The following is a 5,622-nucleotide window of genomic DNA, read 5'->3' on the forward strand; positions in this document are numbered from 1 at the left end:
CTCGCCGTCACCATGACGGAGCCGCAGGCCTCGCCGTCGCCGAGGAGCGTCTCGAGCATGGCCGGCGTCGTCGCCGCGCCGGCGTCGACGCCCCGGGACCCCTCGACGAAGGACTCGGCGATGGCCTCGCTCGTGAGGCGCGGGTCGCGGCCGACGGCGACGGGCTTGTCGGACCTGCGACGGGTTTTGGATGTTGCTTCGAAGTGTGGCTGTCGCAGGACGCGGCGCCGCGCCCGAGCCAGGCGCGGAAGCCGGCGCCGATCCAGTAGACGCTCTCCGGCGCGAGGGCCACTCGGCCTGACAGATCTGCCGCGGCGTCGGCGACGCCGCGCACGTCGTCGCCGGCCGCCTGTGTCAGCGCTCGAATGGCATCAAGCTTCGGCGGCGGCGTCAGTGCAACGGCAAGCGTCGCGAGAGCAGCGACGAGCGCTGGAATTGATGCGCGCATCTGAACCGCGCGGCGCGGCGGTCAATATTGGCGCGTCGCAGCACTGCTGAAGAGTCCGGGGGAGTGCCTCTCTGTCACGGTGTCGCGGGTGTCGGTGTCTCAAGTGGTACGCATGACGCGGAAGCCGCCTCAAGTTCTAGCGGCACCGTTAATTCAACGTCACAAGTTGCAGCTCACTAATCGGCCCCCTCTCTTCCGATATAGCCCAGCTCCTAGCCTTCATCGTCGTCGGCGGCGCCGGGACGCGAAGCCGCCTCCGAGAGCGACACACGCGCGCACGCTCGCTTGAAAAGTCCCCGCCGCGGGCGCCCCGTCGACGATGGCCGCCGTGACGCCGGCGATGCTCAACGGCGAGTACGGCGCGGTCTACAAGGCCTGCGCGGAGAAGGACGCCCAGCTCAAGGTCATCAACGACCAGATCAACGCTCTGGAGCGCCAGAAGGACCTCATCATGGAGGAGTTCGCCAAGAAGTTGAAGGCCTCCGCGGAGGCGCGCGGCGTCCCCTTCACGGCGCCGCTCACCGGCCCGAAGCGCATCGACAAGGACGAGGAGGCGAAGATGGGGCACTGAGGGGGGGCGGTGCGCCGCGTAACGTGCCCGCAAACCCGTTTCACGCCGGTTCGAAGCGCGGGATCCGCGCGCGCGCGCGGGGCCGCGCGGCGCGGAAGACCGGCGCGCCTCGGGACCCCGGCACGCGCCCCTGCCGTTTAGCCGGAGAAGGGGGCCTAGAGGACCTCGTCGTAGGGCGACGGCGCGGCGGTCCGCTTGGGCTTCCGCGTGACGACGGCGCCGGCGCCGCCGCGCGCGACGTTGCCCCGGAGCGTCGGCTTCGCCGGGAGCCAGCTCTCGAGGCCGCCGCCGGGCTTGGGCTTGCGCGCCCGGTTCGTCGCGCCGTACTGGGCCGACACGGCGCCGCCGTCCGCGAGCGACGGCCGCGCGACGACGGCGCGCGCGTTCGCCGCGTAGCCGCTGCGCTGGGCGAGCGCCGACGCGCGCTGGGACGCGGGCACGCCGCTGTTGCGCTTCAGGAACTTGCCGTCGGGCGCGGAGCCCGCGGCCGCGAGCACGCCCGCGCCGGGCCGGTAGATCGCGTCCGACGCGGACGCGTCCTCCTCGCGCCGCGGCTCGAGGCCCATCTTCCTCCGCAGGCCGGGGGGCAGCGCCGTCTTGGGCTGCTTGGGCCTACGTTGTGATTTCTTTGTTTTTTTTTTGCATTCGGTCGTGCGCTCGTCGGCGCGGCTCGCGCACCTCGGAATCCGCGTGTCGAGGTCCGAGCCGTGGGAGCAGCGCAGACCTGCGGGTGCGTGTCACGGTGGACGCTTCGCGTCGCGGTGCGCACGCACCGCTGCCAGAGGCGCCGTAGTGCTGGAGCGGCCGCGACATGGAGCCGCTGCGCGGGGCTGCCGCGCTGCTCCGACGCCGACGAGGGGCTGCTGCCCGCCGCTGGACGATTGCAACGACCGAAAGCGGCGCGGCACGTTGACCACGCTGAGGCTCACGTTGCCCCCCCCCGCTCCGCGGCGCGCGTCCGATGTCGACGATTACGGCGCCCTTCTACAGCTCGCCGCGGTGGCCTCCGCCGCCGGCCGGCGCGACCTTGAGAACCAGCTGGGCGATGGTGAGGTAGATGACGAGGCCGAGCGCGTCGATGAGCGTCGTCACGGCCGGCGGCGCGACGGTCGCGGCGTCGAAGCCCGCGGCGTCGAGCGCGAGGGGCACGACGGCGCCGACGACGGCGGAGAGGGCCGTGATGGCGGCGAGGGAGAAGACGACGACGAGGCAGACGCCCCGGTCGAAGCCCAGCGGCGGCAGCGCGACGGCCGTGAGCGCCGCGAGCTGGACCGCGACGCCGAGGCCGCAGACGAGCTCGCGCGTCGCGACGCGGTAGGCGTGGCTCCGCGTCGGCACGCGGCCCTTGGCGATGGCGCTGATGATCGCGCCCACGGACATGCCGCCCGCGTTGCCGCCGTGGCCGATGAGGAACGGCACGAAGAACGCCAGGGACACGTGCTGCGCGAGCGTGTGCTCGTAGCCCTCGAGGATCACCGTGGTCACGCTGAGGAAGACGAGGAAGAGCGCCAGGGCCCGCGCGCGGGTCAGCGCGAGCGCGAGCGGCGACCGCGTGCCGTCGTCTTCGGCCGGCGCGGGGCCGTGGCCGCCCGCGGCCGGCGCCCGGAGCGCCTTCGCCGCCGCGGCCTTGAGCTCCGCGTTCTCCTTGCGCAGCTTCTTCACCTCGTCCTCGAACTCGGCGCGCGCGTAGCCGAGGGCCGCCTCGGCCATCTTGCGGTACCGCGGGTCCGTTGTCTCGGCGTGGACGCCGCCGGTGCGAGCCATCTCGAGGCTCGCGACGACGGCGAGCAAGAAGACGCGAATGCTGCCGTGCCGTGCGGGCAGCGGTGAGGCTGCTTGTGGTGCACCGCGCTGTGCAGCAGCGGCCGTCGGCGGCTGTGGCAGGCGTCGCGTCGAGCGAGCGCGAGCGCAAGCACCCCATCTGATTCGCGCGCGCGCGCGACACCGCCTCATGGCACCACCGTCGCCGCCCGTCGACCGCGCGGCCCTCCTGCGCAACTGGAAGAGCGAGAGCGACGAAATCGACGCAGAAATCACCGCCGTCCACAACAACATCGACGCCGAGAACCCACTCGTCCACGCCAAGTGGGTCGCCGGCGAGGACGCGTCGGCCCTCGGCGGCCGGCTCGACGGCCTGCTGGCGCGGGCCGCCGACGTCGAGCGCCGGGCCGGCGCGCTGACGAGCGTGCTCGACGAGCGCGCGCGGACCCTCGCCGCGGGCGCGGGCGCCGACGCGGCGGCCGCGGCCGCGGCCGCGGCCAAGTCGCGCGACGGCGCGGCCGCGAGCCGGCGCGCCGCCGCGCGCCTCGCGGCGTCGGCGCGCGCGCTCGTCTGGGTCGCGCGCGGCGCGGGCGACGACGGCCGCGGCGTCCTCCTCAACGTCCGCGACGACGAAGCCAAGCCGTGGCTCGAGCGGCGCTACGCGGCGCGCGCGGCCGCGGCCGCGCCCGGCGAGCCGCTCCTGGCCCTCCTCGCGCGGCGCGGCCGCGCGGCGCCGCCCGCGACGGGGCCCGCGGGCGACGCGCGGTGGCTCGCGCTCGCCGCGGCTCCCGACGGCGCCGCCGCCGCGGCCGCCGCGCGCGACGGCGCGCTCGAGCAGCGGCTCTGCGCGCTCTGCTACGGCGCGGGCGACGTCGCCCTCCGCCGGGGCTTCGCGACGGGCGACCAGGACGCCTTCGCGTGCGGCCTCGACGCGCTCCGGTCCTTCGGGTCGCACGCGCGGCTCGAGGCGTCCGCCAAGGACCTCGCGGCGACGCTCTGGGCGCTCGACGTCGCCGACGGCCTCGAGGCCGAGGGTTTAGGGGCCCGCAACGCGCGCGAGGTCGCGTCGGCCGTCGACTTCGCCCTGGCCGCCGTCGCGCGGCGCGCGGCCGCGGGCCGCGACGACGCGCGGCTTCGCGTCGCGATCGCGGCGCGCGTCGCGCGCGTCGCGCACCTCGCGCCGGCGCGCGCCACGTGCTGCCTCGCGGCGCTCGAGGCGGGGGGACACGAGAGCGCCGTCGACTTTGCGCGCGCGCGCGCGGCCGCGGCCGTCCGCGTCGGCGACCACGCGGGAGCGTTGGAGGAGCTCCGCGGCGTCGAGGGCGCGGGCGCGCCCGTCCACGCGGCGAAGCGGCGGGTCTACGCGGACCTCTGGGCGGCGGGCCGGTCCGCGGACGTCGCGGCGCTGCCCCTGTCGCGCCTCGACGAGGTCGCGCTCGCGGACTTCCTCGCGGCGGAGCGGCGCGCGGGCGACGCCGCGGCCGCGGACTGCGCGGTGTCGCTGCTGCTGCGGCGCCGCCGCCTCGGCGACGCGTTGGGGCTCGCGCCCTACGCGACGTCGCCGGCCGCCGCCAAGGCGCTGGCCTTCGCGCGGCGCGTCCTCGGCGCGGGCGCGGCGCCGCCGCCGCCGGCCGCGGCGGCGTGCCCCTACTACGCGGCGTTCTCCGCCGAATCGGACCTCGCGCCGCCGAAGGAAGCCCCGCGGGCGCCCATCGTCAAGACGAACTTCTTCGACGGCGACGTCGCGCCCATCGCCGCCGACTACCGCCGCGCCGCGCCCGCCCCGGCGCCCGCCGACGACGCCGCCCGGGCCGCGTCGCCCGTCGCCCCCGCCGCCGCGCCGCCGGCGCCGCCGCCGGCCGCGGCCTTCTCCTTCGCCAACCCGCCCGCGGCGCCGCCGAGTACGTTCTCCTTTGCGAACCCGCCGGCGCCCGCGGCGCCGCCGAGCACCTTCTCCTTCGCCAACCCGCCCGCGGCGCCCGCGGCGCCGCCGAGCACCTTCTCCTTCGCCAACCCGCCCGCGGCGCCCGCGCCGCCCTTCGCCCCGGTCTTCGCGGCGCAGGGCGTCGCGCCCTTCTCCTTCCGCGTCAACGCGCCGACGTCGACCGCGCCCAACGTGCTCCACGCCTCCACCGGCGCCGAGAACAAGGAGCACACCGACGACGAGGAGGACGATGAGGAAGACGACGACGACGACGACGACGAGCTCATGCCCCAGGGCGGCGAAGAGGAGGAGGACGAAGAGGAGGACGACGAAGCACTCGGCGACCTTGATCGCCAAATTCTCGAAGCCGGGGCCCGTTATATACAAAGCAACGAAGAGGAGGAGGAGGAAGAGGAGGACGACGAGATGGACGACGACGACGACGACGACGACGACGACGACGGCCCGCTCTTCGACCAGCCGCCGCCCTTTGCGCCGGCGTCGGCGCTCGCGCCCGCGGCCGACGACGGCATGGCCGTCGACGAGGACGCCATGGACGAGGACGACGACTCCGCCGTCGGCGCGGCGCTCCAGGCCCTCGCGTCGTCGGCGTCGTCGTCGCCGCGGTCCGCCGAGCCGCCGGCGATGACGTCGCCCATCGACCGCGCCATCGCCGAGGCGCGCGCCGACATCGCGGCCCGCGTCGAGGCCCGCGTCGCGCCCGCGCCCGCGGCCGCGGCGCCGGCGCCCGCGGCCATGGACGTCGAGGACGACGCGCCCGCGCCTGCGGCGGAGCCGGTGCCCGAGCCCGAGCCGATGGCGGCGGAGCCCGAGCCGGAGCCGGTCGCGGCGCCCGAGCCCGAGCCGGAGCCGGTCGCGGCGCCCGAGCCCGAGCCGGAGCCGGTGGCGGCGCCCAGC

The sequence above is a fragment of the Aureococcus anophagefferens genome, assembly GCF_000186865.1.
Source record: "Aureococcus anophagefferens unplaced genomic scaffold AURANscaffold_6, whole genome shotgun sequence".
Classification (NCBI taxonomy): domain Eukaryota; class Pelagophyceae; order Pelagomonadales; family Pelagomonadaceae; genus Aureococcus; species Aureococcus anophagefferens.